This window comes from Phaethon aethereus, assembly GCF_964289735.1.
Source record: "Phaethon aethereus genome assembly, chromosome: 9".
Taxonomy (NCBI): domain Eukaryota; kingdom Metazoa; phylum Chordata; class Aves; order Phaethontiformes; family Phaethontidae; genus Phaethon; species Phaethon aethereus.
In genome coordinates this window covers 27,197,328-27,207,217 of record NC_138585.1, presented here as the reverse complement: position 1 = coordinate 27,207,217, position 9,890 = coordinate 27,197,328, and positions in this window count along the sequence as shown.

Here is a 9,890-nt window from a genome sequence, read left to right as displayed (position 1 = left end):
TGGTGCCTAAGCCGTCACAAGGGTGTCCCAAGGCCAGGAGATCAGGTCTGAAGCATCCTAGTCCTATCGCTGACTAGTCTGTTAGAAAAAAATTAATCTCAAGACTAAGACACGTTTAAATGGGTGCTCATTTTGTGTCCTTGAGCGGACTGTGAAAGGCACGTTATTCTGCAGGATCTCCTTCAGCTTGTGACTCCTTCCCAAGCCGCCATCCTCACGCCCTGCTGGCCTTCCCCGCTGCGCCCAGCCCCACCGGGCCCCAACGCGACGTGGGGTGTCTTCTTTAAACCCCACAAAACTCCAGCTTTATGAGATTGAATGAGAAGAGGATGCTGCACTGATTGTTGCATGTTGACCGCTGATGGCCGCACCATGAAGCTAATAAGAAAATCTGGCTTTTAATGTATTGATCGTAGCTATCTGATTACGCTAGGAAAAAGGTCGGACAGAAAATGCCAATACAGGTGCAAAACTTGAAAGCAAATTAATGCTTTTCCATCATCACAGTTCCACCTCCAGCCAGCAAAGAGGAGCAACGGGAAGCGGAGCGACACACAGAGAAGATGCTGCAGCAATGTCCTCTGCTTTCTACTGTTTTTTCCTACTGCACGTGAAGTAGGGAAAAGTGTGTTATCACTCCCGCCGTGGTCGTGTCTTGTTTAAATACTTGCAGCCCGTGCTCTAGTCTGATGTGCTCAGAGGCCAGACCCCTGAAATGTGGGTGCTAGGACAGTCAGTGGGGCTCCTCAACTGGATGCACACAGGAGAACTGATGCCAGGAACCCGAAACCGGGACTCATTTTCAAAACACTAAGAAGAGGTCTGAAATAATGGTTACGCTATCCTGGTTTTAAGTGAATCGGGAAGTTCAGAAAGCAAAAATACCATAAAAGTCAGAGACGCACACACCATGGCTGTCCTTTGACAGAAGGATTATTATTGAGGTTTGGATGTTCATCTGGACCTGGCTGTCAACCAACGCTCACCTGTACAGGGTTTGTAGCTTGGGTGAAAAATAAATGCAGTGAGGAAGACCAATAAGAGATCTCATAGAAACATACAAAAGGAAGCAAATCAATACCAATAAACTGCTTCAGATGGTGATTAATTAATAGCAATTAATTTTGAAAAGAAGAAGATATTGACTTAAATTGACAGAGGGGCTAACCTTTGAGCAATTCAGAGAAAATGTCTTTAAAACAGAGTGATTAAGTTGTAGAAAGTAATAAAAAGGCTACACTGCCTCCAGGATGAGCTGAACCCAGCTTGGGAATGATGTCAGGAGAGCCTCTAATTAGACACTGGAGCTTGATAAGGTAAATTGATTAGCTTGGCTCTGCCAGATGGGAGTTAAACAGTCATCTTACTTCTAAACGTGTCCTCGGTATCAGGATAGGCAAATTCCTGCAGATCTTTTAAAAACTGCTAACAGCTTTGCAACCCTGAGGTGCTACAGCAAGGAAGGCTCCGTACCTCACCTCTCCCGAGGTCGTGGGCTCTCCAAAACTTCCTTATCCGTCCGAAAGCGAGTATCCAGATTCTACCATCTCACCTAGGGCCTGCTGTCGGGATACGGACTCAGGCTTTGCTGAAGGCCATTTTTGCGGGTTCCCGCAGTACGAGGAACCTCGGGGCGTTTTGGCAAGCCTTTCCTTCTGGCCCGGGCGCACAGGTTGTCTTCTTCAGGGGAGAAGCGCCCCAGAGCCAGCCTACACCAGAGTCAAGTCTGGATTAAGTTGAGAGTGAATTAAATGAATTGTGAACTGATATTACAGACATAAGGACTAAACTCCTCCACTCGCTGGTAATTAATCATGATCGGCGGTCATGGTAGGGCTGAGCGCAGCGATGGGTCTGGGCGAGCTGGCAAGGCCCGCGGCCGCAGCAGACATGAGTCAACCTCAGTCTTTTGACTTCTCATTTTCATGAGAATGTAAATTAATGAAACACTTCTGAAAATGAAAGAGTGGCATCTGGTAGCTCTTTGTGGTGGGGGCAGGGAGACACAACAGCACAGCAGGCCAAAACTATATTTTGAAGATCTTAATTTCTTATCCCCTTTCTTTCTTCCTCGGCATTTTGAAGTCCTGGCAGATCATTTGAAGAAAATCATAACTGTAATCAAACAAAGCTAATTTCCCAATCTTCATAAAATACATCCCACATAATGACCCTCCGTCACAACAGGATGCTCGGAAATTCCTGAAATCTCCTCCTGCTGAGAGCTCCCCTCGGGCAGGAGAGCCCGGCTGCTGATTTTCCGAGGAAGAGGCTATTTCTTTTTTCGATAGCTTTGCTCTACCTCTATTCTAGAGCGAAACCGCGATTCAGAAGTTGGAGGAAATGGTTAAGCACAGACATATTGTCTGAGATGCAGCATGCGGGCTCTAACGTTATCTGAGCGCTCTGCGGTTTTGGAAAAGTAATGTTGTTACCCAAAATATGCGACGTGCAGAGAGTTTATAGCTGGTTTTCACAGGTCCGGCGGGCGCGCGGCCCCCGGAGCAGGCACGGGCGTTGTGCAAACCTCTGCAAATGGAGCTGTTTACTAACAATATTTCCTAACAGACAATTAAAAGCTGATTTATATAAAACTTTAAAAATAAAGGAATTCTAGAAACGTTCTCGGCTCGTTTTGAAATAGCTCGGTTAAATGTCAGCAGATGACAATATCATCCAGCAACAGGGAGCTGAGCCCTGTTTTGAAAAACAAATAGCGGTGATTGGATTCAGCTGCGCAGCAACGGGAACTCTGGAGAAGCCCGGCCAGGGCTTCCCCCCGAGGGCCGCGCGCTCCCGCCCGCCGGCTCCCGCACTGCCACCCCGCATCGAGCGGGACGCGCCGCCCCAGAGGGGCCAGAGCCTCGCGGAGCCGCCCCAGCCTGCCAGCGTCCCCGTTCCGGGCAGAATAAAGACGTTTCGGTTGGCGGAGATTTAGGAAGGATCCCACGGCACGATCGGATTTCTCCCTCCGAGCTGAGAGGCTGAAGACAGCTCTGTCTACAATGGCTCGCAGAGCAAATTATTGTTGAGACTAAAGACCTCAAATGACCTTGTAGAAAGAAAAAATTGTTATGGGAAGGGAAAAAAACCCACCCCAAATGGGTCTATTGTTAATAGCTGGCACCATTATAAAGTTCGCAATTGGTAACTTATTTAAAGGTTATTTTTCTTCAGATTTTTTTTTTGCTTTGTGCAAATCTAGCCTGAAAGGAACGCCATTCTTTCAGACCTCTATCAACATTTACGTTTGCAGTCATGAACAGCCCCTAAACTTTTATTTGAGCAATAAAGACAATTGCAGAAAGCAGATCCAAATTCTGATAGGGCTTTTTAAAAAACAAATAAACAGCCCCCGGCGGGATTTGAGCCCCCGGCTGCAGGACCGCGCCGAGGAGCGGGAGCTGGACAAGGGAGCATTTCTCCGGGCACGCCGGGGCGCAGAAGCGAACCAAACCAGTTCCCGGCTGCTCCAGCAGAGAATAAGAAAAGCAGACGAAGCGCGCGGCCCTGAGAGCTAGATGAGGTTTTTAAATTTCTTGTGGCATTATTAATCTCCAACACCGCCTTTCAGCACCGCTAACCAGCGCTGCGGGTTTTTCAGTACGATTTAACCCGGCGCTGCTCCTGACGGCTCGGCAACGTCGGCTTTCTCCCCGGCTCCTACGGAAGCTGGTTCGGTGGTGCTCCCTCCAGACGTTGAGGGGTGAGGACGTACCGCATCTCCCTGGAACCAGCCAGGAGGCTTCTCCTCCTCGCCAGCGAGCCCGGAGCCACGCGGCCCGGGTCACCATCCAGCGCCAGCCCCCCGCAAGGAACTCCCAGCCTGGTGGAGCCTCAGTCGGTGAAAAAGGAAAAAAAACAACCGACAGAGCACAGGACCGTTTTAAATGTCAGTTGATCTCAGTTTCGAATATCAGCCTAATTCAGGTTTAAATGTCAAGGCCCGATTTGCCTCCGATTCACGTTAAAATGGTGCCAGCCCCCTCCCTCCCGCTGCGGTCCCTGCCGGCCCCACGGCCCCGCGCCGCTCGGCCGCGCCCTGCGTCGCGGCCCGGGACGGCCCCAGCTCCCGACGCCTGGCCGCCGCGGCCCTTCGTACCACGCGAACTCTGCCGGCTCCCGCGAAGCCCCGGGAACACATGTTTGATAGCAGCTCTGGATTTCTGGGTCAAGATTTGCAGCAAAGGGAGTTTTATAATAATATTTTACTAGCTGTAGCATGCGTGTTATTATACGGTTAAGAACAAGATGGGAAACATATGTGTAGTTATTATTTGCTGCAGAAGTTAAATTCCATCAATGACCACAGAAGTATTTACGTTTACAGTTTGTAATGAAAAACTGAATTATAATTATGGATTTGCAGAAGTGCAAGTACAATATCACCGCAGCGTTTGCAAAAAAATGCTAATTCCCCATACTAAAGCTCCCAGTCGATGTGCATCTTGACAATACAGGGACACCTCACCTCATAAAGCTTATGCAGCATGTCCAGAATCCTCTTTTTATGATCTAACTCATGCAAAAACTTTAATAAAACTGTATTTACTTTTCCAAAGGCATGTGAGTGCACACATGTGAAAGGATATATACAGAATGTCTCAGAAAGGGGTAAAAATGTTAGACTTCATCAGAGAGAGGAGTGAGATGGGAACACATCTACCAAGCAAAGGCCGCAACGTTAAGTCCTTGGACCAGAGACATCAACAGAGATCAACACGGTCCTTCGACTTCTTGAAAGATGACATCTTCTCCTGCTGAGGAATCCTCTGTGGTGGCTGAGGACACAGCAGATAACTCTGCAGAGCCTGGCCTTTCAGGAGGCCAAGGCTGGGGCAAGGCACGTCTCAGCGATGTGTCCCACCACAGCAACCATGCTCATCCCACGGCCGGTGTCCTGCCCCCTCACTGGGGACACTGGCAGGGGACACCGTGCTGCCAGGCCACCAAAACCCCTCGCAGAGCTCACCACCCCTGCACCAGAGTTTCTCTAGGGAGCAACGTGTCTTTGTTTTATCCAGATTCGCCTCATTTTTAATACGTTACGGAATAAGCGAATGTGATCTTGGTTTGAGTTCTGGTCGTTTACATCCAGTCAGAATTGAGGGTAAGGCCAGGAATTTTTCACATTTTGTCTCCAAAAGCTCCTATAGAGACAAATCTCGCTTCTGTGAGAAGTCCTGGCCTCTCCAAAGCCCTCAAAGGCAAGAGTCCAGAAAGTGGCTCCTATCACTCCAGCTGCCGTGCAAGAAGCTAATGTTTTACGGGATAATTTTCATCCTTCAAAACAACATTTCAAATATCACTTATGGGTAGAGATATTTTCTGTCAGGCTAGAAGGTGCTTTGATGGCCAGAGGAGTTGACTAGCCATCATTCTCCACGGCTTTGGTCACATTGGTCCTTTCCCTAGTGCTAGGAAGGCGCAAAGGCCCTCTGGGACCATCCGTAGGGTCAAGATGTTCGCAGTCTTGAGAGGTGTGCCTCTCCCATCACCCACAGATGACTCCAAAGCCATTTCAGAAAAATCCAGGTGCCCAGTGTGGGTTCTTCTCAGAGGACCTGGGAGACTTCGCGCCAGCAGACTACAGTGCTACCCGCCCTACCACAGCGCTGCTGACCAGGTGATGATGCCTAAATCCAATGTTTGATGGCCCAGATGCTATTAAAAAGTTTTTCAAAAACGCTGTTTTAATAAAGAGAGCTTATTTTTCCGTGCTTGGTCTAAGGGTATGGCAGCAAAACTAAGACTAACTGAAGTAAACTAACGCCTGAGCTCTACTAATGAGCAAAAAAATACTTCAGTATGGCTGTCTCCAACGGTGGGTGATGACTTTTTATTGATTAGGTTGAACAGGATTGGTCTCTAATTATGTGAGCCACTGACGGTCTAAAAATGTTAGAGAAAACTTGCAGTTGGAGCTACATGGGAGGTTATTACACAAGCTTTTTAGCACTGGAGGCCAGGATTTCCCTTTTAATCAATCATAATAATCTGGTTTAAAGGACTAATTGAGCACACTTCATTTTGCACACCATTTCACTGTAGCCGGGTGGCACAGGAGCCTGGCGTGGAGTGACGTGGCTCCGCAGACCACCATAGCTGCTCTCTGACCTATAAGGGGCTAAATTTCTAATGCCTTGGCCACCTTCTTGAGTGGTGTTATCCTCTATGCAGTAGGGAAGAGCATTTTAATAACGAGAAACTTAAAAATTATATATATGTATCGGTAGAACAAGCTGTCACACCTTCAATGAAGATAACAGATTTGTACATGTACCTAAAATATTCATGCAACCTTTGGAATTTAAGCTTATGGCATAATAGCATGTGCACCATAATTCAATCTAATTGTGTAGGCAAGCTGTAAAACTGCTATATCTCTGATGGTTTACTGTGCGGAAAAAAAAAAGGATGCTGTTAAACCTTCTTCGCTGACATCTAATGTTTCAGGTTTTTAAAAATATTGTATAAAGACTGAGATTTATTTCCTAAGATGTTTCATTAATGGTTGTGGCAGGCAGCTGGCCTGAGGTTTGACACACAATAAAATCCATGTCAAGAATATTAAAGATAGTGCAAAAGATAACTATGAATTTACATTCAAACAGGCTTTTGACAAAGCCATTGCAACAGGCTCCTAATCAGGTCTTGAGACCTAGCCTGCCCTCTCTTTAAACCCGTGATCTTGAAAAGGAGCTTTAAATTGGAAATTATTACACATTAAAACCTCAACATGGGCCAGATCGAAGCGGATCGATATCTTGCCGAGCACAATAAATCAGCCTGCTGCTCTGCGGTTACTGTTTGCTGAACATATTTAAATTTTCTTGTAACAAATTAATTCCAACATTTTCTCTTGATTGAATTAGGGCAAGTGTTGGAGCTGTCACAAGTATTTCACTGCTTCAGGGAGACAAATTGCTCGTCTGGACATGGGTAACAAGCCAAAGTGTTGAGTCCCTGATAATCTTTCCACTAATTCTCCATTACAGCAAAATGAAGCCATAAATCACCGTGACAGCTGATCGATGCAAACATTGTTTCCGCCATGATTGCCAGCGCTCCCCGCGGACTCACTGTCCGCTCACAATTCGCCGAAATTACTCCCCGGGCAGCCTCCCCGGGAGCTCGGCGAGCCTCGCGCCAAAGGCGCGCCTGTCGCAGAAGTAACCATCTCATTTCGGGTCTCAGCCCGCTCGCCAAATAGCAAATATTAATCAAAACGCCCTATTTAGCTACCGGCCGGGTAATCTTTTAAAGCTAAGAAGCGTTCCTCCGGTAATCATTCTTTCGGCAAAAAAAATGAAATTTTAAAACTCCTGTTTTATAAAATATATCTGCGGGAATGTAACCACGTCAGGCTCCAGCCCTGTCACTTTCTCTTAACTAACTAGTGGCAACTTGGATGAAATTACTTGACCCTTTATCGAGTTCTGCTAATGTCTTCTAAAAAAGAAATTAAACCACCCCGTGGCGTGCCCTATGGCGGCTCTCCGCGCACATTTAATTCCAGGAAAGATGTATTAAGTAGTTCTGCGCAGAACTAATTCACACGCCGAGCCGGCTGCGCCCGCCATCCGCCTGCGTAATGTTGCGGCACCCCCGGCTCCGACCGGCGCCCGGCCGGCCGAGAGCCCGGCGAACAGCCCTGGAAAACTGCCTGCGGGGCTGAGCAGCCCCCGTCCCGACGGGAAACCCCGGCCGAGGCGGGAGCTGACGCGGTGCTCCGAGGGAGGGAGGGTTGCTCGGGTACCGTTTCATCGCCGAGCAGGGACGCGGCAAGGGGGAAAGATGGAGTAGGAGCTTGTAGGAGAAGCCTTACTCCCACGCAACGAGCCGTTTGCATAGCCGGGGTAACGTGATAAGGATAAAAATAATGTAGAGGCGGTTCCGAGAAAGCTGTGGACCCACAGCGCCGGACGCTTTCCCCGCGCGCGGGGCGCAGCGCTGCGCGCCCGGGAAGGCGAAGCGCGGAGGGAGCAGCGCAGGGACCCCCGGCGGGGGCCGCTCGATGTGGGGTGATGCCGCGTGGCCCCCCCCAGCGCGGCTGAGCGCGGTCGCACCTCTGCACCGCGCCCGGTTGGACGTCACAGCCCAAAATCGTCCCGGCCACCAGGGCAACCTCGCCGCCCCCAGCCCACTCCCTCCAGGGGAGCTGGGCCTTCCCCAAACCCGCTCTGGGGCCTCCCTCGGCCCCAGCAGCTCCTCCAGGAGGGGACCCTGCTCCGGACGTGCGAGCAGCGCTGGCAGCTCGGGGGTTCCCGCAAAGAACCACCAGCGTGTCGCAGACGTCACGAACGAGGTATTCCCTCCCCTGCGGAGAGGGGTGACAAGTGTGCCGCAGCGCAGACGCGGCCGACAAGACCCCTGCCAGTGGATAACAAGGCAGTTCAAAATATCAAGGCTCCAGAGCTGGATTATTTTAGGTACGCAATTACGCTGCGTTACCAGCTCTAAAACTCCGTTGTCACAAGCGGAAAAGGCAAAGTATGGCCAAAAAAGAAAAACCAGCAAGCGGGTAACAAACTCTGTTTCCTCATATGAGGTGCTTCATCGCCTCAGCGTTGCAGGCTCTCCGTTCCACAACATCAGGCAAAAAACTCTTAACGTGTTACAAGAAACTACGTGGAGGCGGTCGCAATGACCTATGCGCAAAAAGAGCCTCTTCCGAGACGGAGACGCTCGCCCCGAGCCCAAACTCATCCCCCAAATGCCCCACAGCCCCCAGCTCTCCCCCCACGCAAGCGTGCCAGGGACCCGGGGAGCTCGTCGCAGTATTGGACGCGAAGGGTGAAATGGTTAAAATGCATCCGTCACCGTCCCTCAACCGATCACGGGTTGGGATCACCGGTGATCGTTAGGGAGGAGGGAGGGATAAAAGAATAGCAACCCTCTGATTGAAGGACAGCTTTAAAAAATGCCACTGCCGCGTCGTTCCCCTATTGGAGACTTTCATGCGCTACAGGTTCCACTCTGGAAACGCTTATCGTCGTTGAAATACACTTAATTAAGATAGGCTTAATTGAGACTAATTGAAATTCCACCACCACTACCACAGCAGTAAATTAAAAAGGAGGGAAACGGATCAGAAAGGATGTTTTCTCGACATCGCTAAACTTCAACTCGTTTTGCCGTTACAAACTGGAGCTCTGGTAATAAAAAGTCTTGCTCTTCTGCGGTAATTCTGCATATTCGTATGTTGTCTCTAAGAAAGAGAATCTGTTATTTGCAAAGAAACAACCCTAAAAAAAATGCCGGTCAAAGCCATTACCATGTCTTCACTGATGCACCGCACGTAAATCTGATTTATGTTGGTTTAAACAGTTAAGAAATCCCCGAAATAACTTCATTTATTATTTTATTGCCTGATTAATGGTTCAGAGCAACTGATTTGTAGCTGAAGTTTTACCAAATGCAAAATTAAAATAATAGCCTTTTGTAAAAATGTTTGGTATTTGTTCAATTATGTGTTTAAAACTGAAACAAATATAAAAACTTCAATAAATATATTTTCTTCCAAGAAATGACACACTGTGGGCTTTCTGTTATTGTTGGGTTTGATGTTTTTGCCTCTAAGGAGGTCAGCAATATGGAAACATAAAGGCCAATTTAATTTGTGCATCTGTGGCTGCCAAGTATTTTAATTCCGACAGCTGTGACTGAAGAGTTAATATTTTACTTGTCAAAATCCAAAAGAAGGCCAGTGAATCACTCTAATTCTCATTAAGAGGCTTCCCCCCAGTAGCACCCTAATTCAAAATAATGAAAGTAGAGACTGAGTGCGATTCTAATACCAGTTGAGACCTATCTTTTAATATTTCTCTAGTGATGGATTAGGGATCGGGGAAATTCATCTCAGATCATAGAGCCTAATTTAATAAGGG